The 25,092-nt window shown below is 44.7% G+C and overlaps 1 protein-coding gene across 1 annotated transcript in view; it reads right to left on the minus strand.

Annotated features, from left to right (window-relative positions):
- AK4 (adenylate kinase 4) overlaps positions 1-25,092 on the minus strand; it is a 152,464-nt gene that overhangs the window by 124,152 nt on the left and 3,220 nt on the right. The gene's annotated exons all lie outside the window — the stretch shown is intronic.

The raw sequence follows: 25,092 nt of genomic DNA on the forward strand, positions 1-25,092 counted from the left end.
TGTTCCCTCAGAAATAAGATGAGGAGTAATTCGTGGACTGAAAGGTTCTTTTCAGTTATCCAGCATTAAAAAACAGTTTATTCATTTATTTTCATGAACACTCATTATTCATTTATTTTCATGAAAGACGGAAAGAGAGAGATGGGCAGGGGAGAAATCTTCCATCTGCTAGTTCACTCCCCACATGCCCACAACAGCCAGGGCTGGGCAGGGCCAAAACCAGGAGCCTAGAACTCCATCCATGTCTTCCAAGTGGGTGATAGGGGCCCAAGTACCCGAGCCATCACCTGCTGCCCCCAGGCTGTGCATTAGCCGGAAGCTTGGTCAGAGTGGAGGGATCCTAGGACTCAAACCAGGCACTCAGATATGAGATGCAGGACACCCCAAGCGGCAGCTTCACCCACTCACCACTTCACCCACTCACCACAATGCCTGCCCCCAAGCTCTGGCATTTGATCCTGCAAAGACTCAGGGGCTCCCAAAGAACACACATCTGCACCCACACAGAGCCTTCCGTGGGTGGCTTTCATCCCCATCAGCCTTCACTCTTGTCATTCCCCTCACACACGCTCCCAGAACTGTCTTCTCCCACCCCTGTCCACATCCCAGTGTTCCCGTGGTAACACTTTCACCTGCAATCCAGGGGGTGCTGGGCTAAGATCTGAGTGAGTGGTGGGATTTCTAACCAGCGCCTGGCACAGTGGTTGGCATAAAATAAATGCATAAGAAGTATTCGCTGAGTGAGGAATGTGTGAATGAATGAACCAATTGTATATCTGAATCTCTCCCCTTTCTTCTCTCCAGTCCCTTCCACAACATCGAACGCAGCAAAGAACTCATTAGACAAGGAAGGGCTGTCCCAGCTGGACTTTCCCCAGAAGCAAACCCGGACAGAAGGAATGGAGCGCAAGTCATCTGTTTGGAAAATAGCCCCAAGAAATCCTGGGAAATAAGACAGGGAAAGAACGAATGTCAGTAAAAGTTGTAGGTCCAATCAAGTGACCACTATGGCAATCAGAGCCTAATTGTGCTGGGCAATGCTGGCAATCCGTGTAGCTACTCACAGAAGAGGAAGGAGCAAGGACTCGGCCATCAGACCTCATTAAGCAACAGGTGAGCCCTGACAGTGGTGGGTGAGTGCACAGTAGTCACTGGCATCCACAGGACGCCCTGTTGCAGAGGAAGCAGGAGCTGGCTGTGGGTTTCAGGGAGAGACCAGAGAAGCAGTGAAGGCCAGAGGCTTGGGTGGGACACCTGCAGTTCCCACTCCCGACACAGAAAGAAGTGCTCCAAACCCTCTCTTTTCCCCTTCCCAGTCCTAAATACAATCCATCCCAAACAGATGAAAGTGCTATCTTGCAGGGCTGGTAATTGTGGCTTGGCGGGTGTTACTGCAATGCCAGCTGCTCCACTCCTGACCCAACTCGCTGCTAATGTCCTGAGAAAAGCACTGAAAGACGCCCCAAATGTTTGGACCACTGCCACTCAAGTGGGAGACCCGAATGAAGCTCCTGGCTCCTAGCTTCAGCCTGGGCCAGCTCCAGCCATTGCAGCCATCTGGGGGAGTGAACCATCAGATAGAAGATCTCTCTCTCTCTCGCTCTCGCTCTCGCTCTAGCTCTCGATCTCTCGCTCTCTCCCTCATTCTATGTAACTCTGACTTTCAAACAAATAAATAATCTTTTTTTTTTAAATGAAAGTGCTACCTTGTATGTGTGAATACTTTGCATTTTAAGAACTCTTCCAGCCGGCGCCGCGGCTCAATAGGCTAATCCTCCACCTAGCAGTGCTGGCACACCGGGTTCTAGTCCCGGTCGGTGTGCCAGATTCTGTCCCGGTTGCCCCTCTTCCAGGCCAGCTCTCTACTGTGGCCCGGGAAGGCAGTGGAGGATTGCCCAAGTGCTTGGGCCCTGCACCCCAAGGGAGACCAGGAGAAGCACCTGGCTCCTGCCTTCGGATCAGCGCAGTGAGCCGGCCGCAGCGCACCAGCCATGGCGGCCATTGGAGGGTGAACCAACGGCAAAAAGGAAGACCTTTCTCTCTGTCTCTCTCTCTCACTATCCACTCTGCCTGTCAAAATAAACAAAAACAAAAAACAAACTTCCTGTTTGGCTCAAGCGCTTGGGCCCCTGCTGCCCATTTGGGAGATGGAAGCTCCTGGCTTCCGTCTGGCCTAGCCCTGCCATTGCAGCCATTTGGGTAATGAACCAATGGATGGAAGATCCCTCTCTCCCTCCCTCTCTCTCTCTCTCTTTTTAAGGTTTATTTATTTATCTGAAAGTGAAAGTCAGAGTTACATAGGAGACAGAAGGAGAGGCAGAGAGAGAAAGAGGGAGAGGTCTTCTATTCTCTGTTCACTCTCCAGATGGCCGCAACAGCCGGAGCTGTGCTAATGGACTCAAACCAGCGCCCATATGGGGTGCCAGCACTGGCCCCTCCCTCTCCTTCCTTTCTCTATAACTCTGCTTTTCAAGTAAATAAAATTTTTTTAATCTTCCTTGCACCTTCATAGCCCCTCACCCAGAGGGAACATGAGCACCCAGAGCCTGGGATCCCGGCACAAGAAGCAGGAAGGGCAGAGTGTTGGTGGCCGTGTTACTGCTATTGTCTTTATTTAACTGGTGAAGAAACCTGCGCAGAGACTGGATGTGCCTATTAATTAGAGGCAGAGGGGATTAGGAGATAAGCACTTCCCCCCAGGGGCCAGATCTCTTCCTCCTGCTCCAGGAAGTGCTCTGTGCTGGACACTGGGGACTTGTTACAGGTCTCTCCTCCTGCAGGTCCTTCCTGTCAGATGGAGCAACCTGAGCCGCCCTGGCCTCGGGCAGCCCCTGGTGCAGCTTAGCTGCAAGTCAGAGGCAGGAAACCCAGCGGACCTGGGCAGGGGCCCTCCGACAGCCTCTCTCCCTCCAACTGGGAAGTAAAGCTTCAGACTCTTTCCTGCCACTGATGTCCTGGAAGTCTGTAAGCCTGCAGCAAGGCAAAGCAAAGCAAGTCAGCCTCTTAGGCAAAGCAAAGCGAGTCAGCCTCTTGACCCTAATTTGCCTTATCTATGAACTAGCAGAGTTGGGAGATAAGGCAGGAGACAGTGTTTTGTCAAGTGCTATGAAAATGTAAGATATTATCATCGCTGTCATTTATCATGTGTCCTTTGTCTTAACCCCTCCTGGGCTTGTGTAAGAACCACCCAGGGGCACACGCGTGTTCTCCCGCGAGTGCATTTCAGTCTGCGCGCCCTGCACTGTGTGCCCTGCGCTGTCTCCAGGCCTGGGCAGGGGCGTTTCCCAATGCCCCTGCTCTGTTTTCTCTGTGCCTCTAGCTTATCTCTCAAGACTCCAGGAACACTTCTCCCAGGAAATCTATCCTGACCGCCGACCTCGGCATTCCTCCCTAGCACCCAGAACTCCCTGGGCTCCCCTCTGGTAGTCGATGCGTTCTTTGTCTCTCTCCCCCAAACTGGCAACTTAGGCAAAGCAACGGTCCCCCACTTGTGTGTCCCCATCCACCACTCTGTGCGGACACCTAAAGAGTGCTACAGTGCTCAGGATGAACAGCGATCTGGCGGCAGGTGTCTATGTCCTCAGCAGAGCGTAAGCGCCTAGTAGACACGGAAAGAACGCGAGACTTGGAACTGGGGACCGGGCAGGGTTATTCGTCTTATGCTCCATGTTAGGGTTAGCGGAGAGCCTTTTGCCAGCAGCATGAAAAATGTCCCATGGAGCCGGGGTTTGTGGGGCAGTGCATTAAGCCATGGCTTGGGACGCCCGCATTCCATATGAGAGGGTCTGGTTCTAGTCCTGGCTGCGCTGCTACGTTTCCAACTTCCCGCTAAGGAGGCAATAGATGGCGGCCCAAATACTTCGGCTGCTGCCACTCACCGGGAGACTCAGATGAAGTTCCTGGCTCCTGTCTTCCGCCTGGCCCAGCTCCTGGCTGTTGCTGCAGGCTTCTGGGAGTGAAATAGTGGGTGGAGCTCTCTCCATCTCTCCCTGTCCCTTTGTTGCTCTGCCTTTAAAGTAGATGAAAGTAGATGAAAATAAAGAAATGGAGCCGCCGCTGTGGCTCAATAGGCTAATCCTCCACCTTGCGGCGCCGGCACAACGGGTTCTAGTCCCGGTCAGGGCGCCGGATTCTGTCCCGGTTGCCCCTCTTCCAGGCCAGCTCTCTGTTATGGCCCGGGAGTGCAGTGGAGCATGGGAGACCAGGAGAAGCACCTGGCTCCTGCCGTCGGATCAGCACGGTGCGCCGGCTGCAGCGCGCCGGCCGCAGCGGCAACGGCAAAGGAAGACCTTTCTCTCTGTATCTCTCTCTCACTGTCCACTCTGCCTGTCAAAAAAATAAAAATAAAAATAAAAAAAAGTTAAAAAGAAAAGAAAGAAATGAACATTAAATAAAATATATTCCATCAATGTGGGTCTAACGTGATTTGGAGCATTTATTCTGTCTGGAGCACTTGCTCCAAAGTTTGAGTTAAAGTCAAGTCCACACGACAGACGCCTCTAATTTGGACCTGAGAAAATGCCTTTTCCTGCTCAGAAATTGCTGATTTATTGTTGGCCTCCCTTTGCCTGTTCTATTCTTTTCCTGAGAAATCTTATTTCCCTGCTGGGTTAGTGGTTCTTCCATAGCCACTTAGCAATCACTGAAGAATCTTTTGTTTTTATGATCTTGACTTGATTAGATCAGTGTTTATTCAGCCTAAACGTTCAAGGTACAGCACATTAATTACAGCTGTTTAGAATTGCAAAGAGCCTTAGGCATCGTAGGAGATGGAACTACAGACAGGAGTTTGAATCCTGGCTCCTTGGACTCCATAGTTTTTTGATCTCTTAAATGGGGATAGCAATGTTTCACAGTTATTCTGCATAGTCAATAAAATAAATATCCTTTAATTAAAAACATTATCAAGATACAGTGCCCACAGATAATGAAACTGAATAACTGTTTGTTTTCCTCCTCTATGTATTTTACAGGTGAGCAAATTAAGGCTCAGAGACATAATAATAGCAAACCACCCAGAGTTTGAATGCTGATATCTTCATTATAAATCCGAAATTACTTCTTTTGCTGGATTTTTAAAATCTCTAACCTCCTACCAAGGAAGCAAATCTTCCTAGGCAATGGGCAGATATCTCAGCTGGCAGTCACCAAGCAAAGAACAACAAATATTTGAAGAAGCAGCAGGGAGCTCTTTGTTAGAGATTGGCATCCAACCTCCAGGGAACTCCAGAACACAAAAAGTCCCCCAACTGCGCTGTCACCAAGGATAACCTAGCCCGTGAGTTTAAAATTCAAGACTGTGAGTGCAACTGCACCAAAAGCATTTCCCCATTCCAAACTCACTTCGATATCTCTGCCCTCAGCATGACCTTCTAGATGTTTCTGAATGCCTTTGACCAGGGCATTCGTGCCTCCACCTGAGGACAGCAGCCTTCTCCTTAGAAGTCTCTCCATTCTTTTTTTTTTTTTAATTTTTATTATTTTTTTGACAGGCAGAGTGGACAGTGAGAGAGAGAGACAGAGAGAAAGGTCTTCCTTTGCCGTTGGTTCACCCTCCAATGGCCGCCACGGCCGGCGCACCGCGCTGATCCGATGGCAGGAGCCAGGTACTTCCCCTGGTCTCCCATGGGGTGCAGGGCCCATTCTAACACATCCTCCCAGCTGACATCAGAATTCCCTTTCTAGAGCACAGAGCCAATCTCTCATGCCTTGACCTCAAAAACTCTCCATGGCTGCCAATTTCTATATGATAAAATGCAGACTTTTGAATATAGGGAAAAACATGAGTGTCTTTAAAAATGCACGCACAAATCTGGCCAGATTACCTATGTATTGGCTGACAAGCTGCCCTAACATAGCACCACCACGTAGTCAGTTTCAACAACAGAAATGCATTTTCTCGTTGGAAGTCCAGATCAAAGTGTCGTCAGAGCTGGCTTATCCTGGAAGCCTCTCTCCTAGTTCTGCAGATAGCTGCGGTCTCACCGTGTCCCCACGTGGCCTCCTCTGTACATATATAATCCCTCATGTCTTGTTGGGTGTCCAAACTTCCCTTTGTAAAGATGCCTGTCAAATGGATTAAGATCAACTATAGCTTCATTTTCACTTCTTTACCTTTTTAAAAGGCCCTATCTCCAAATTCAGCACTTTCTGAAGTTCTCCCTATCAGGTCTCAACATACGAATTTGAAGGAAAAGATACATTTCAGTCCATAACAATATGTGTACCTTATAAGTATGTTCTAAAAGTTCTAGAAAAAGTTTAAGAAATATTATAAATTCAGTTATTTGGCTAGTTTTTATGTTTCAGATGTAAATTCTCTTTGAAGAGAACACGGAGCATTTGGTGTCACCCAGCTGGCTTGAGATGGGCATTGAGAATCTCCGCAGGGGAGCTCCTAGAATTAGCAAGGCTGCGAGGTCTCAGTGGATATTTTTGGGGTCACTCTCAACCAGGCTGTGACTTAATGGGAAGTAGAGATTCCAATCTTACTCAACTTTTTGCCTCTAGTCCCTGATACCCAACAGGTACTCAGTGTGTGTGTGTGTGTGTGTGTGTGTGTGTGTTTAGGGCGATGGACTCAATCACGCCAATGTCCTGCTCCTTTCACACCTATTTCTTGTTTCACAGATCATCACGCCTGTCCCAAGGAAATCTCTCACTCTATTGTGCCTTAGCCTTTTTCTTATCCCTAAATGTCCTTTCCCTTGAATGTCAACGTATTCATCATGTCCTGACATACACGTTGCAAATAAGCACCCCTTCTTTTCCTCATAGTATCCTTTTCTTCTTACTTTTTAGTAGATGGAATGATGCACTTGTATTTTAAAGTTTCTTTTTTCCTGTTTCTCTCACTAGACCTTACACTTCTTGAGGGTAAGAAAAGTATTCCAGGGCTGGCACTGTGGTGTAATGGGTTAGGCCACCTCCACCTGCACCGGCATCCTGTATGGGGACAGATTCGAGACCCAGCTGTTCCACTTCCGATCCAGCTCCCTGATAGTGCACCTGGGAAAGCAGTGGAGGATGGTCCATGTCCTTGGGCTCCTGTACCATGTGGGAGACCTGAAGAAGCTCCTGGCTCCTGGCTGCAGACTGATCCAGCTCCAGCCATTGTGGCCATTTAGGGAGTGAACCAGAGAATGGTAGATCTTTCTCTCTATATATCTCTGCCTCTCCCTCTCTGTAACTCTGCTTTTCAAATAAATAAATAAATCTTTAAAAAGAGAATATATTCCATCCCACAGTAGAGACCTGGTGAATGTCAGCTGGATGAGTTGGTCTGCAATTCTGCGTGGCGGCTGGGGAGGAGGTCACACGCATGGACACATGCAGGGAGTGAGTTTGCCTCACGCTCCTGTTTTTCTCAGACCTGAGAGCACCAACATGCTCTGTCTGCCAGAGTTATGGGGCCATGGCAGCTTCCACCAAGATTTCAAAAGAAAGATGCGAGGCTATGAGTCGTTTTGCCTCATGGTTAGAACCTCTCGTGGAGCTTCTGATTGGGGAATGCCTCATAAAACTGTAGAGGAGACCCCAGGAAGGTAGAATGGCCAGCTGTGTTCCAGAGCAGCCTCCAGCTGTTAGCATCTTCAGGGTCTCTCTGGGCTTTTCAGCTGAGGCCATGATCTTCTTGGGCACCCCCCAGACAATGACTAAACACAGTGGAAGTACTAGGGCTTGGCTGCTTTTGCTCAGTGTGAGACTTTTCTGATGAACAATCCGACCCATAGTTTCCCAGTGAGTCAGCTAGGACTGTATCAGCTCTACCACGTGACTTGAGACTCTTCCTACACAGTGCCGCTTCTTCCTTCCTTCTATGCTTTACAAGCCTTACCTCCTACAAACCTCTTGCCTTCCTAAATGTAGCTCAGTGGACCCCACTGACAGTTTTGCACCTGCATGACTAACACCTACGCCATCTGTGCAGTGTTGAAGAACTTATTCAGCTAGCTAACATGTATTAAGTACCTGCTCTGTACAAGAACATTGTTCCTCTCCTCAACAAGGCTCACTCTAATGAAAGAGATGGAGAAGAAAATAGAAAAGTCAAATATATTTTGATATGCTTATGTATATATGCATGCTTCTAATTCTTTAAGTATATAGAAACCTTTAATGACTTTCCAATGTTCTCATCCTACTGTTTTCTTTAGTATGTTGAATATTGCTCTTGCATTCTTATTATTTTGCTTTGCAAAGTGTTTTGCTGCTAACGCAATGAAGTTAAACTCGAGTGAACATCCAATTAGGAAACTCTAATAAATTCTAAATTGGGGATTTGAATTAATGAGTCTCTGAATAACACAGTTGATTGTATTGTCCTTAGTATTTCAGTTTCTGGTTCTTTGTTGTTTTTGGCCCCAAAAGGACCAGATCAGCATATCTAGTAATGGCAGTAATGACTGAGTCCAAAAATAAGACTTAAGCCATTGTCACATTAAAGCTGATAATAATCATAAGCCTCTACCCATACACGAAAGCCTTCGTTCACTAATTATTCCTATAACCTAAGACCACAGCAAGCAACTGCTGAGAGGACCAAGAACACAACACAGGACCCCACACAGCTGCATTTGCTCTGTTCTAAGAAACTCTAAAAAGATTTGTTGCCACCTTCAGGGAGTTTACAGCAAGATAGAAGTTGGGCACATGCTAATTTCCTGAGTCACTTATAAAGGGGCCTGAGTGGAATCTATGACATAGAAGTACTTAAATCTACCTGCCTTTTTTTTTTTTTTTTTTTTGACAGGCAGAGTGGACAGTGAGAGAGAGAGACAGAGAGAAAGGTCTTCCTTTGCCATTGGTTCACCCTCATTGGCTGTTGCGGCCGGCGCGCAGCGCCAATGCAATGGCAAGAGCCAGGTACTTCTCCTGGTCTCCCATGGGGTGCAGGGCCCAAGCACTTGGGCCATCCTCCACTCACTCCCTGACCACAGCAGAGAGCTGGCCTGGAAGAGGGGCAACCGGGACAGAATCTGGCGCCCCGACTGGGACTAGAACCCGGTGTGCCGGCGCCGCAAGGCGGAGGATTAGCCTAGTGAGCCGCAGCACTGGCCTAAATCTACCTGCTTCTGGCACCATTGTTTAACATAGGAGTCTTCAAGAGAGTGACAGAGAATGTGCCTTATTCATCTTTTAATTTCATTTTCCATGAATTTTTGACGTTTCCTCGAATAAAGACTCATGAATGACAGAGTGAGAAAAAGAGGGAAAGACAGAGAGAGAGAGAGAGTGAGAGAGAGAGAGAGAGAGATTTCAATCTGCTTGCTCACCCCCAAATGTCCACAACAGCCGGGTATGGACCAGGCTGAAGCCAGGAGCCCAGAACTCCATCCAGGTATCCAACATGGTGGTAGAGGGTCCAAGCACTTGGGCCACCTTCTGTTACCTTCCCAGGCCTATTAGCAGGAAGCCGAATGGGAAGTGCAATGGCCAGGACTCTATCACAGTCCTGGCCCTTATATATGTCTATTTCTCATTGGGCTGTCAGTGACAATGAGAAAAGATGGAGGGGAATCTGAATTTATTTAGCACTCACCATGGGCCAGGCGCCATGTTCTGCACTTTGCACTCATCATCTTATGTTGGAAACAACACTTTTGGTAACTATTATCTTCATTTTAGAAAAAAAAATAAGACAAAACAGAGTTCAAAGTGATAGATAATGGACCCCAATTTTTAAAAACCTTACACAGGCCGGCGCCGCAGCTCACTAGGCTAATCCTCCACCTTGCGGCGCCGGCACACCGGGTTCTAGTCCCGGTCAGGGCGCCAGATTCTGTCCCGGTTGCCCGTCTTCCAGGCCAGCTCTCTGCTGTGGCCAGGGAGTGCAGTGGAGGATGGCCCAAGTGCTTGGGCCCTGCACCCCATGGGAGACCAGGATAAGTACCTGGCTCCTGCCATCGGATCAGCGCGGTGCGCCGGCCGCAGCAGGCATTGGAGGGTGAACCAACGGCAAAGGAAGACCTTTAATAAAAAAAAAAAACCTACACAATGAGAATAACTCCAAGTGCATTTGACTTACAATGTTTTATGTTATGTTCACACAGACACCTTTTAGAGCATATAACATATAGTACTTTGTAAAAAAAACTACATAAAAAAGCCTTGATTCTTAGATGCTATAAAGCATTAGCTTATGCATTGTTTGTAAAGATAATGCCTTTAAGAGTTTTGATTTCTTTTCCTACACACATGAGGAGTGTTATGATTTGGCAAGCATTATCTGACTGTCACCACGATGAGTCCTGGATTCTACACCACCACTGATCACTGAGGGGCAGACTTCCTCATAGAAACAGCTCTACCATTGGCAGTTGCATGCCTGAGCTATGTTCTCAGCACCACACAAATAAAAAGGAAAAAAGCAGGGATGAATACCTTCATAATCATTTTGGATAGTCAAGTTGCTGCACAGTCCATAAAATGAATATGATTTTCCAGGGATCAATCCCCAGGGTACTCTTATAAATTCCACATGCAGCATCTGTAACAAACTAGTCTAGGGTATCATAAAATGAGTCCAAACTTAATATTATTGTTATAACATATGTTAATTAAACACTTAAATGATTATTTTTGCCTCATTTTAGAGATTTAGAAGGGTTTTAAAAGATGACTTAAATAACCCTGATTCTACAAACTGGCTATTAAGTGACCAAGCAGGTTGACCAGAAGAATGCTACAGATGAAATGTATGTGAAGAGCCTCAAGCTTTTGGAAATATTTTGGCAGCAGGAAGGAAAGAGGATGCAAACACGAATATGAGATGAATGTCAATAATTATCACTTGATGAATAGCGAGTGTCAGGCAGCATGTTAAATACCTGCATTATGGCATTTAATCCTCATAAAAAAACTTGTAAAGAAGGCATTGCTCTAAGAAACTAAGCTTCAAAGAAGTGAAATAACTTGTCTAAGAATGCACAGCCAGGAAAGGACAAGGCAGGGATTCAGGCAGGCTGTTGGCTACAAAGTCTTTGCCTCTCCAAATAATGATACCTCACAACCTGAGCACTACTGTGCAGTGCCCACCATTCTCAGCACATTACATGTGCTTGGCCATTTTGTCCTTATGCCAGTCCTGTGAGGTGGGCATTATCCTCTGCATTGTTGAGGAAACAGAAGCACTGATAAATCAAGGTATACCAAGCTGAGCAACTATTCCTGTAGAGTACTAACTGCCAATCCACAGTGAACAGAAGGAAGGTCTCCAGGGGCATGCTGCAGGAATCTAAGCCCTGCCTGAGCATTTGGTTTAAAATATATTTGGATAAAGACTGTGATGCACTGCCCAAATTGGAGAAAGCATGAATTTGGTTGGGCTAACAAATATGCTGGATGGCAGAATCAGGATCCAAAAATATCTCAGTGATCTGGAAAAATGAGCTGCATGGAACAAGATGTAACTGTGATAGAAACAGAGCCCTAAATGGGTCCCAAAAATCAATTGCACAGATGGATCAATCAGAACCTAAATGATCTAATGACACATGTGAAAGAGTTACAACAGTGTGAGTCAAGAAATGAGTGATAATGGAATGCCATTACCCCACCTCCACATGCACACACACACACCATTTGGAAATTCAAAATAAGAATATCGTCTGAGAATAAACCTACAAGATAAGTAATGAATGAGAACAGAAAAAGACAACCTATCTAAAAGGAAGAATGTGGCTAACTGTAAGATGGTTGGTTGACAATTGGAGTAAAGAGACAAGCAACATAGGATGATAATAGCTTTAAGTAGCATTCTGACCTCAGAATCAGCCTTTAAGGCATTCTAGCCCAGCTGAAAAGCCAGTGAGAGCATTTCAGGCATGGAAAGCCAAGACACTGTGGCAAAAATTATCCTATATGAAAGATCTCTATGGGTGAGACCCCAGTGGAAAGAAGTGGTCATCAAGAAGGATGTACTTGGGCCGGCGCCGCTGCTCAGTAGGCTAATCCTCTGCCTTGCAGCACTGGCACACCGGGTTCTAGTCCCAGTCGGGGCACTGGATTCTGTCCCGGTTGCCCCTCTTCCAGGCCAGCTCTCTGCTGTGGCCCGGGAAGGCAGTGGAGGATAGCCCAAGTGCTTGGGCCCTGCACCCGCATGGGAGACCAGGAGAAGCACCTGGCTCCTGGCTTCGGATAGGCACGGTGCGCTGGCCACAGCGCACTGGCTGTGGCGGCCATTGGAGGGTGAACCAATGGCAAAGGAAGAGCTTTCTCTCTGTCTCTCTCTCTCACTGTCCACTCTGCCTGTCAAAAAAAAAAAAAAAGAAAGAAAGAAAGAAAGAAGGATGACCTTTTCTCTAAAGGGAGGAGAGAACTTGCACTTTGCTATGATCTTATCTAAATACTGAAGGAGTTTGTGGATTCAAAAGGCTTTCATAGCCTGGCAGCTCATGTCAAGAACCTCTGACGATCACTGATATCATACATAAGAGTGTTAATTGTTAAGTTAACAACAGGAGTCACTGTGTACTAACTTTCCATGCAGGACCTCTGTCCTCAAAGACTTGTATTATGAGAGTTAATGGTAAAACTTGTTCTCAAAGATTTACTTCATTTCAGTGTATTAAGTGGAAGATATTCCTAGGTCTCATAAGTTATAGTTATATCTAAATGCTTGTAAAAGATGTATTATTCTTGGATTCTTCTTTAAAGTTAATTAAGTTTCTCCAAGAAAAAAAAATGCTTTAAAAAAAAGTGAAATCAACTTTGAGACACAATGACTTTGTTTTTTTTTTTTTTTAAAGATTTATTTATTTTTTACTTGAGAGTCAGAGTTACACATAGAGAGGAGATGCAGAGAGAGAGAGAGAGAGAGAGAGGTCTTCCATCCAATGGTTCACTCCCCAATTGGCTGCAACGACCGGAATTGCACCGATCCGAAGCCAGGAGCCAGGAGCTTCTTCTGGGTCTCCCATATGGGTGCAGGGGCCCAAGGATTTGGGCCATCTTCCACTGCTATCCCAGGCAACAGCAGAGATGCTGGATCAGAAGAGGAACTGCCAGGACTAGAACCGGTGCCCATATGGGATGTCGGCACTTCAGGCCAGGGCGTTAACCCGCTGAGCCACAGTGCCGGCCCCGAGACACAATGACTTTGAACAGCCCTTGTCCTCCTTGTCTTGACTGTTGAGGAACATTTTTTTTTTCATACAATTTGTTAGTATAGAGTTAATCTTCTGTGTGTAAAGTTAATTGAAAAATAAGACTGGGAATAAGAGAGGGAGGAGGAAGAGGAGTGGGAGTGTGGGTAGGAGGATGGGTACGATGGGAAGAATCACTATGTTCCTAAAGTTGTATTTATGAAACCCATGAAGTTCATATTCCTTAAATAGAAGGTTTCTGTGGAAAAAAAAAAAGGAAAAGGAGAGACAGGTAAATCACAGAAGCAATGGAGAAAAATAACCCTGGGTGCATGAACTCTTGGTTCTTGTGACCCATTTACTATATACTAGAGATGGATACAGCAGACTATCATGGCTGGAGATCAACTCTACTATTGTAGAATACTCCAATCTTTAGGAGAAATTAAAGGACATCTCACATTGCACTCAGAAGAGAAGTGTTTTTAATATTTCTGAGCTATTGTGTTGTGTGCTAGAGGGAATGAGAAGGCTGACTTAAATGGAGTAAGCAAATAATTACAAGAGCTATTGTGATTTTTCAACCAACATATTCTGAAATGTAAAAAATAACAAAGAATTTACAAAAAAAGTATTAGAACTAGTAAGCATGTTTAATGAGTTTGCAGAAGGCAAAACTAATATACAAAAACCAATTGTATTTCTAGAAAGTATCAGTAAACAATTTGAAAGTTAATTAAATTAATCTGATTCATAGTAGTGTTGGCACAGTTTGAATACAATACGGCTCCTAAACTCATGCAGATGGCTAAATCCCAAAGTCGTAAATTGATAGTACTAAGGGGATAGAAACTTTTTTAAGGATTTTTTTTTATTTATTTGAAATGCAGAGTTACACAGAGAGAGGGACAGAGAGATCTTCCAGCCACTGGTTCACTCTCCAGATGACATCAATGGCCAGGGCTGTGCCAGGCTTGAAGCCAGGAACCCAGAGCTTCTTCAAGGTCTCATAATGGGGCACAGGGGACCAACCACGAGGGCCATCTTCCTCTGCTTTCCCAGGCACAACAACTGGGAGCTGGATTGGAAGAGGAGCAGCTGGGACATGAAACTGTGCCCACATGGGGTGCAGTATCACAGGCAACAGCTTTAATTGTTATGCCATAAGTCTGGCCCCCAGTAGGATTTTTTAATGAAAAGCTGCTCCTAAAATGTAGGTAAGTGCAAAGAAGCCAGAACAGTAAAGGATTTTTGACAAAGAAATGTAGTCTACAGCCTGTATGTGCCACCCTGAACACACCAAATCTCATCTGAAAAAGAAATACAAAGTTGAAGGACTTTATCTGATTCTAAAACTTACTACAAAGCTACAGTGATCAAGGAAGTGAATGATTACACCAATAGAGATGAGCATTAATGAAAGACAATAGAAATCCCAGTAATAGAACTTCAAATATGTGGTTAATTGATTTTTAAGAAAGGTCCCATGTAATTTAATCAGGAAAGCGTAGTTTTTTCAACAGAAGGTACTAGAACAACTGAACAACCATGTGTAAAAAAGTGAAACAACCCTTACCTTATACCACATCCACAACTTGAGCAAAACAGGACAAAATCTTTTGCAACATTGGATGAGGCAGATTTCTTTTTTTTTTTTAAGAGTGGGATGAGAGGTGTGTTTTTGGTTTGTTTGTTTGTTTTTAAAGATTTTATTGTATGTATTTGAAAGGCAGAGTTACAGACAGAGAGAGGGAGAAACAGAGAGAAAGGTCTTCTATCTGCTGGTTCACTCCCCAAGTGGCTGCATTCGCTGGAGCTGAGCCAACCTGAAGCCAGGAGCCAGGAGCTTCTACCATGTCTTCCATGCGAGTGCAGGGGCCCAAGCACTTGGGCCATCTTCTACTGCTTTCCCAGGCCATAGCAGAGAGCTGGATCAGAAGAGGAGCATCCAGGACTCGAACCAGTGCCCAAATGGGATTTTGGCACCCATATGGGATTCTGGCACTGTAGGCAGAGGCTTAGCCTACTGCACCACACTGCCGACTATGAGGCAGATTTCTTCCAATGCACACAAAAAGCATGAACAATCACACACGATAGACAGATTAAAAGTTTTGCTCTTCAAAGGACCAGTGAGAACATGAAAATATTTGTTAAAAATATATCTGAAAAAGAACTTGTATTTAGAACCTACAAAGAACTTCTAAAATATAGAAATAAGATAACCCAGTAAGAAATGACCATTGTGGCATAGAAGGTTAAACCACTGCTTACAATGTTGGGATCCTACATGGCACCAGTTTGAGTGCAGCTGCTCCACTTACAATTTAGCTCCCTGCTAATGTGCCTGGTAAAGCAGCGGAAGGTGGTCCAAGTGCTTGGGCCCCTGCACCACCATGGGAGACCTGGATGGAGTTCCAGGCTGCTGGCTTTGACCTGGCCCAGCGCTGGTTCTTGTGGGCATTTGGGGAGATAATCAGTGAGGGAAGATTTCTGTCTCTCCCTTTTTCTCTGTAAATCTGCCTTTCAAATAAATAAACAAATAACTAAATATTTAAATAAATAAATAAAATTGAGCAAAATATTTGAATAGTTACTTCACCAAAGAAGATATATAAATGACAAATAAGCACATGAAAAGATGCTTAATATTAATCATCAGAAAAGTACAAATGAAAACCAAAAAGTGATACCACCACACACCTACTACAATGGCTAAAACAAAAAACAATGACAAAGTGTTGGCCAGGATATGGAGAAACAAACTTTGCTTTGGGAGAGGGGGTTGTAAATTAGTACAGCTACTTTGAAAACTGTTTGGCACTGTTAAAAAGGTTAAACAGGAGCAGACATTGCTGCACGTCAGGTTAAGCCACCACTTGGGACACATACATCCCATATTGTAGTGCCAGTAGAGTTCTGGCTGTGCTGCTTCTAATCCAGCTCCTTGCTAATGCATACTGGGAGGCAGTAGATGATGGTTCAAGTGTTTGAGCCCTTGCCATCCATGTGGGATATGTTCCAGGCTCCTGGTTACGGCCTGGCCCAGCCCTGGCTTTTATGGGCATTTGGGGAGACAATCAGCAGCTGGCAGGTATCTCTCTCTGTCTCTCTCTCTCTATCATTCCTCCTTTCAAGAGTATGAACAAGGGCCAGCACTATGGTGTAGTGGGTAAGCCCACTTAAGTCCTTAGGCCCCTGCACCCATGTGGGAGACCTGGAAGAAGCTCCTGGCTCCTAGCTTCAGATCGGCCCAGCTCTAGCCATTGCGGCCATTTGGGGAGCAAACCAGCAGATGGAAGACATTTCTCTCTCTCTTTCTCTGCCTCTCTGTAATTCTGCCTTTCAAACAAATAAATTAAAAATAAAAAAATACTGAACATACACTCACCACTGAAATAAGCAATTCAAATCTTCAATCCTAGGTATCTACCCAAGAAGAATAAAAATGTATGTTCACACAAATAATAATATACAAATACTTGTAGAATTATTATTCATGAGTTCCCCAAAACTGGAAACAACATCTAGCACCTGATGAGTCAATATACAGAATGTTGTATATCTATAGAGTGGAATATTATTCACGGTACAATCATTACATGAGTAAAATGAGTCAGACACAAAAGATTATATATGCTATGAATCTGTGTAAATGAAAATTCTAGGAAAGGCAAAACTGTAGAGACAGAAAGATCAATGGTTGCCTAGGAGTAGGCGTGAGAGCAGAGATGGATGTTTCAAGCAGGCATGAGAGAACCTTTTGTGGTGATAAAAGTGTTCCAAAATTGAATGGAGGTGGTGGCTGTGTCACTGTATAAATTTACAAAAATTCAACAAAGCTTATACTTAAAGTGGGTTACTTGTAAGGTATGAGACTAAATCTCAATAACAAAGTTTAAAAGATAAAACAGAAACCTAACTTCTTCATGGCAGCTCTGCTTTGGCTCACCTCTGAAGTATCTGGTGCCTGAGTAACTCTGGGCTAAGATTCACCTTGACTTCTCCTCCTAGTACCCTAGGATGACCTTGTGAGAGACCTTGAGTGGATGATTAGTGAGCAGTTCCAACTCTGGGGATGACCATCTTTTTCTTGGAGGCAGTTAGAAGGAGAAAGTGGGCACAACAGAGGCACATCTGTGATTACATGATCAGGATGGTGAAGACCTTAAAATCATGTCCCAGTCATTCATCACTCCTCTAGAAAATACTTTGTGGTCTTTTCTATGCCACGTCAGTGCTGTGGGTATAAACCAATTAACATTACTAACAAGGTCATTGCTCTCATGCCTATATTCTGGTAGTATGAAGCTGACAACGGATGGCAGGAGGTAGAAACTGATACTGTCAGACAGACAAGCAAAAGTAATAAAACAAGTGTTGTGTAGTTAAAAGGGTGATTCTACAGAAAGACCGAACCACAAGAGGGAGCCAGTCAGACGAAGACCAGAGGGGAAGCATTTTAGGCTCGTTTTAAAACTGCCCCTAGCTCCTTGGAGCTCTATTCCCTCTTCACCCAGGTCAAATCTCAGGCACAATCAAAATAATCAATGACTCCCTAAACTCCCTTACTTTTGCCGTGCTGGTTTGTAAAACCACAACTCAAGTTGAGTCCAACTTTCCACTTGGATTCTGCCTGCACAAAGTCACAGGTGGAAAACAGATGCAGACACACTCACCACACTGCCTGTGCTCACTTTAAACCTGTCCCTAGGACTTAATTAGACCTTACTGTTTGTCAGCCTGTCTTAATTTCCCTGTTCCAATCCGTTTCCTACTGCAGTGAAGGTTAAGCCACCACTTGGGACTGTTTCACCCTATTCACCCCTCCCTTATCCTCACCCTTTGCTTAGACTATGCCTCATAGAGACAGCTGAAGAATCAGAAGAGAACTCCCATGGACTCTTATTACATCCATTCATCCATACAGGTGTACCCCATCAGGCTTGGCCTCACCTGTCCCACAGGACAGGTACTCCTATGCAAAAGCCTCCACTTGTACATTCGATCCCACCACTCTTAAAAACTCAAGAACACCAAGCTAGCAAATCCTCCCTCTCTATCACACATCATCAGTGTTGCCTCTACTGGGCCATTTCTATTCATATACAATCATGCTGTCCTTTTAACTATTGTAAAAACAAACAAAAATCTTCCCTTGACTCTCTTCTGTTATTGGTTATCATCTTAATACCCTGGATCTCTGCAGTCAATTGTCTGCACTAGCTGCTGCCTCTCATTCCTCTTTTCCTATTCTCTCTGAAATTCTTTACAATCTTGCTTTTGAGACACCACAAAATTGAGCTAAAACTGGTCTTTTCAAGGCCAATAAAATAAATAAAATTTAGATCCTATCATAAAGAAGAAAGAATGAGACAGCCTTAAGTAAGGGAAGAAGTTGGGGTAGGGAAGGGATGCTGAATTATTGCAATTAGACTGACTACCTGTATCATAAGAATTCCTACATAATTGCCCCCTTTCTACTCCATTTGGACCACTCTTACTGCCCATGTACTTTTCTCATTATCTCTGGCATCCACTATTGGCCAGCTCCTAAAAGCAGGCTGTTAGAGTGGAATCTGAACATCAGACTAATCTGATTGAGGGGAAAGAGGAGTAAAACAAAATCATAGCAGTGAGAGAGCTTTAATTTTATGTTTTCTTACCTCTGAAAACAATGTAAAACCTCAAAAACCCTAAAAGTCTCTTTACCCCAAACAGAAATAAGTTAAAGAGTCTGAGAAAGAATTTCACCCAAACAATATCCCTCTATTCTAAATGAATGTAGTTGCTGTTTTGGGTAATTTTGGAGTTATCCATTTTTATAGCTAGCCTGCCAGGCATTTTATATGTATCTCGGAGAGCTTTAAGAATCTGACTGCAGGGGCAGATATTGTGGCATAGCGGGTTAAGCCATCACGTCGGACCACCACATCCCTTTGTCTGAGTGCTGGTTCAAGTCCCAGCTATTCTGATTCAGCTTCTGATTCAGCTTCCTGCTCATGTATCCTGGGAGGCAGCAGATGATGGCTTAGGTGCTTGGGCCCCTGCAACCCACATGGGAAACCCAGATCAAGTTCAGGGTTTCTGGCTTCAGCCTGTCCAGCCCTTGCTGTTGGAAGTATCTGGGGAGTGACTCAGCAGATAGAAGCTCACTCTCCCTCTCATCTCTCTACTTCCCTCCTCTTCTGCATGTTCTGTCACTCTTTCCTCTTTTTTTTTTTTTTTTTTTTTTTTAGGATTTATTTATTTATTTGAAAGGTGGAGCTGTCGGGGGGAGGGGAGGAGTAGAGAGAGAGAGAGAGAGAGAGAGAGAGAGAGAGAGAGAGAGGTCTTCTATCTGTTGGTTCACTCCCAAAATGGCCACAATGGCCAGAGCTGGGCCAATCTGAGCCAGGCGACTGGAGTCTCCTTCAGGTTTCCCACATGGGTGCAGGGGCCCAAGGACTTGGGCCATCTTCTACTGCTTTCCCAGGCCATAGCAGAGAGCTGGATTGGAAGTGGAGCAGCTGGGACACAAACCAGCCAGCATCACAGGCTTAAGCTGTTGGGCCCAAATTTGACAAAATGAAATAAAAAAGAATACAGTATAAATTATCAGAGTATGTCTGAGTATGTATTAGGCATACTCCGAATAAGACATGATTCATGACATTTTGGTTTCTCTTGGTGAAGAGATTTGACGTGAATAATATAATAAAAATTTTTTTAATTTATTTATTTTATTTGAAAGGCAGAGATACAGAAAGGCAAAGAGAGATCTCCCATCTGCTGGTTCACTCCCCAAATGCCCTCAACAGCCAGGGCTGGGTCAGGTGGAAGCCAGGAACCAGGAACTTAATCTGAATCTTCCTGGTAGATGGCAGATATCCAAGTACTTGAGCCATCATGGGCTGCCTCCAGGCTACACATAAGCTGGAACTGGAATGCAGAGTTAAGATCAGAATGGGAACCCAGGCTTTCCACTTTGGGATGCAGGTGTCCCATGTAGTGGCTTAACCACTAAGCTCAATGCCTGCCCCAGAAAATTAGAATTCCAAAAATTGAAGGCACTCGTCTAGATCCATTCATAATGCAACAACCAGTGCAGGCAGAATGAACTAATCAATGTTGGAGGACATTTGGAAAATTTCCACACCATTTTCAGCATCATATGTCACCAGATGTGCACAGAAACAGGAAATCCAGGGTCCTTTAGAGAGGGGCTTTTGCACAGAATACCAGGAAGAAGAGCTTAAAATCTGTCTCTAAATTAAATTACCATAATGGAGGCTTAACACTTTGTGAACCACTTTCTCAGACTTGATTCATTTGCATTTCTTGTCCATCTTTTGCAGAAGGCAAGACAGAAAGGTGGCAGCTGTGTGGCAAATTCTGTGATCCATTCAGTTTAGATCAGGAGGCCAGCCAGCAGCTGGGAAAAATGATCTTGCCCACAGCCCTGGAGAGAGAGCTGGCAAGGGTGAAATTCTTATGTAGGTTCCAGCCAACTAATCTGGGGTTCAGGGCAGAGCTCCAGTTCCAGGAGAGAATAATGGAAAGAATGAACAGGAACTGGGGCAGAAGCCCAGATATTAAACGAGGCACATGGGTGGCCAGGCCCATCCTCAGGCACACTGCAATCCAAATTCATACCTGCAGAGCTCCATAGCTCCATGGCTGGCTTTTGAAGAAGTAGCAAGGAGTTTTCATGTGGATCAGGGACAGGGCAGAGAGGTTTATCAAACACAAAGGCAGGAAGAGAGACAGGGTAGAGGCAAGTTAATCAATCAGACTGGCACGAGTAGGGTTGCCAGATAAAATACAAAATGCCTACTTCTATTTGGATTTCAGATAAACAGTACCTAGATTTTAGTATATGTAAACGCCCTGCAGTATTTGGAACATCAAGAAATTATTATTGATGTGACATTTTAGACTTAACTGGGCATCTTGTACTTTTCTCTGCTAAATCTGGCAACTCCACCCGGGTGGTATGGAGGATGAGGCTGGGAGGCTTGGCAGAGCACGATCACAAAGGCTTTTGTGTGCCATGCCTGGCAGACAATGGGAAGCCATGAAAGTTTTTAAACAGGGGAAGAATATAATCAAGTTTGCATTTTAGAATCATCATGTAATAGCTCTGTAGAGAACAAGAGTTCAGAAGGACAGGAATTGAAAGACCAGAAAGCTGTTTAGACAGTGCAGAGTTGGGAGGGAACCGAAGATAAATTCACTCACTCCACAATCCTGTCTAATGTTAGTGAGACACTAGGGTCCCTTGGATTGTAGACACAAACTATTCTTTCAAGAGCCACTCTTTGTTTCATGGAACAAGAAAGTCCTGGGTATGGGGATATATACAAACACAAGTATATATTGTATGTTTGCATAGATTTCATTTTGCCCAAATCTTGTATCAATCACACACATCTTTTTAAAAATGTTTATTTACTTTTATTAATTCGAAAGACAAAGGGCAGGGGGAGAGCAAGAGCAAGAGCAAGAGATCTTCTATTCACTGTGTTCCCTCCCCAAAAGCCTGCAACAGCCACGCCTGTGACAGCAGTGGCTGAAGCCAAGAGCTTTGAACTCAACTGGGGTCTCCCATGTGGGTGACAGGGACCCAAGTAACTGAGCCTTCATCTTCTGCCTTCAAGGGTGTCCATTAACAGGAAGCTGGACTGGAAGCAGAGAGGCTGAGACTTGAACTAATCATAGGGTGCGGGAATCCCAACAATCACACATTTCTGCAGGAAACTAGAAAGGTGTGTGTAGATATCAATCTCTCAATAGACCAATCCCAATGTCTCATTCACCACTGAATCTCCAATAAGTAATCAATAAACATTTGTTGAATGAAGTACTATTAAATTATGAGTTCCTTGAGGGCAAAGTCTATGTCTTCATCATGTTCATTTTTTAGTACCTGATCCAAGGCAGGGAATAAGTTTCTCAGAAAACACTGTAACTCTTGGGGCTGGCGCTGTGGTGTAGTGGATAAAGCCACCATCTGCAGTGCCAGCATCCCATATGAGCGCCAGTGTGAGTCCTGGCTGCTCCACTTCCGATCCAGCACCTCTGCTATGGACTGGGATGGCCCAAATCCTTGGGCCCCTGCACTCATGTGGGAGACTCAAAGAAGCTCCTGGCTCCTGGCTTCAGATTGACATAGCTCTGGCTGTTGGGGCCAATTGGGGAGTGAACAAGCAGATGGAGGACTTCTTTCTCTCTCTCTCTCTCTCTACCTCTACCTCTACCTCTCCTTCTCTCTCTGTGTAACTGTGACTTTCAAGTAAAATAAATAAATCTTAAAAAAAAAAAAAAACTGTAGCCCTTGATTAAAGTGGTATAATTAATTGGCCATCAGAAGTGCTTCTATTAGGGGCCAGCTCCATGGTGTAGCAGGTAAAGCCACCGCCTGCAGTGCTGGCATCCCATATGGGCACTAGTTTACGACCTGGCTGCTCCACTTCCATCCAGCTCTCTTATGGCCTGGGAACACAGTAGAAAAGAGAATACAGAGATCCCTATCCGTTGGCTCATTCCTCCAAATGCCCACAACAGCTGGGACCAGGCCACACCAAAGCTAGGAGACTGGTACTCAATCAGATCTTCCACATGGGTGACAGGGACCCAACTACTTGAGCCATCACTTGATGCCTCCCAGGGTCTGCATTGATAGGAAGCTGGAATCAGAAGCAGACTGGGACTGGAACCCAGGCACTCTGATATGGGATACCGGCATCTTAACCACTTTGCTAAATGCCTGTCCCAAGATGGAAATTTAAAGGTGATATTTCTCAAGTATGTGAAAATTTGAAATTTTTGAGGTGCATTTTTCTAACTCTTCCATAACTCTTGTCATTACATAGATATTACTAAATCTGGACCTTCACTATATACATCTCAGGTAGATCATCAAAAAATGCTGCAAACATGAGCTCTCCAGCCCACCAGGGTCAGTCCTGTTGCAGCCTTCTCCAAAGCTGAAGTGTGAACTTCCTGAGGGGTGGGCCTCTTCTGCTTCTCTTCAGGGTTACAGAACTTTCACTAATCATAGGTTTGTTGAATTTTCGAGAACATGTGTGAGATACATACAAATGCAGTTTCAAAAAATTATTACAGATGCCTTTTATTGAAGATTATGTTCCAAGTATCATGCTGGCACTTTGAAGATATTCTATTAAATATCAGTCCTGAAAACTCTTCTTTCTAGGTGCTATTATGGATAAAGAAGCTGACGATCACAAGTGAAAAGTAACAGGCTGACACGGGATGACACAGCAGATTGGCAGAGTTGAGATTAATACTGGCTCCAAAGTCCTTGCTTCATGACTCTAAGAATCGTCATTAAAAAAAAAAAAAAAAAAAAAAAAAAAAAAAAAAAAAGTATTGTCCAGTGGTGTTTAAAACTAGTGGCTTTTCAAAAAATATTTCATTAGTTATCTGAATGGTAGAGAAAGAAAAAAGGGCTCCCATCAACTGGTTCACTCCCAAAATGGCTACAACAGGTAGGGCTGGCCCAGAGCCAGAGCCAAAGCCAGAGCCAGAGCCTAGGACTCAGTCTGGGTCTCCCATGTGGGTGGCAGGGATTCAAGTATTTTAGCCACTGCCTGCTGATTCCCAGGGCGCACATTAGCAGGAAGCTGGGATCAGGAGTTGAACTGGTTCTTGGACACAGGCATTCCAAAAGAGGATGCAGGCATCCCAGGCAGTATCATAAGTACTACACCAAACACTTACCCCAAGAAATTACCATTTTTCAAGTGTGTGTTAGAAAGATGGTAGATGGGGCTGGTGTTGTGGTATAGGGGGTGAAGCCACCGCCTGCAGCGCCAACATCCCTTATGGGCACTGGTTCAGCTTCTGGTCCAGCTCTCTGCTGTGGCTTGTGAAAGCGGAAGATGTCCCAGGTCTTTGGGCCCCTGTACCCATGAGGGAGACTCGGAAGAAGTTCCTGGCTTCGGATCGGCGCAGCTCCGACCACTGAGGCCATCTGGGGAGTGAACCAGTCAATGGAAGACCTCTCTCTCTCTCTCTCTCTCTGCCTATGCCTCTCTGTAAATCTGCCTTTCAAATACATAAATAGATATTTTTTAAAAGGAAAGAAAGATGGCAGATGGTCAGGGGTACCCACAAAACCTGTTTTCAATCAGCAGCTATGGTAATACTCCAGAGGAGTCATATTTGATCTTCTTTAAAATGATGTGTGAGTGCATGTGAGTGGAAGTATCTCCCATATCTTTTGAGCTATGATCTTTTTCTCTTCATTCAGCTTTGTATGTATGGGAACAACTGACTATATAAATAAAAATTAGGCTCCATTTCCAACTTGCTGGAAGTTTACATTATTATACTTAATTATTAACACTGTTGTTATCTGGCATAAACACAGGTGCTTTTGATGTTAGTATCAGTCACACCAACTTCATCTACCCCATGCCAAAGAATACATGCAGTTGGCTAAAAAAAAAAAAAAAAAAAAAAAAACCAAGAAATTTGGTTCATCATTGAGGCACCGGTTTGAGTCCCAGCTGCTCCACTTCCAATCCAGCTTTCTGAGGTTGTACCTGGGAGAGCAGAGGAAGATGGTCCAATTGCTTGGGCCCCTGCACCCACATTGGAGAACTCCAAGAAGCTTTCGGCTTTTGGCTTCCCTTGTGGCCATTTGGGGAGTGAACTAGTGGATGGAAGATTTGTTTCTCTTTCTGTCTCTCCCTCTCTGTAACCCTGCCTTTCAAAAAACAAAAAAACAAACTATAAACTAGAACCTTGCCAGTCCAGGTGTAAATGAACTCATTTGTAACAATCTGGACCCTCTTTTGAGCCGCGAAGTACTACATCAGTTACTCTCTAGTCTTAAAGTTGTAGTTGTGCACTTTTCGTACTCATGCTGACATCTTTCCCAGCAGCCCTCTTTAGCTTGCTCCCTGCCAGCCTCCCCACCCATTTCCCTGGATCCCAGGAACAATCCGGAGAGCTCATTAACCATGATGATTTGCTTCCAGCAGGGTTAAATTACAAC

This window comes from Oryctolagus cuniculus, chromosome 7 (assembly GCF_964237555.1).
Source record: "Oryctolagus cuniculus chromosome 7, mOryCun1.1, whole genome shotgun sequence".
In the NCBI taxonomy this organism is placed as follows: Eukaryota; Metazoa; Chordata; class Mammalia; order Lagomorpha; family Leporidae; genus Oryctolagus; species Oryctolagus cuniculus.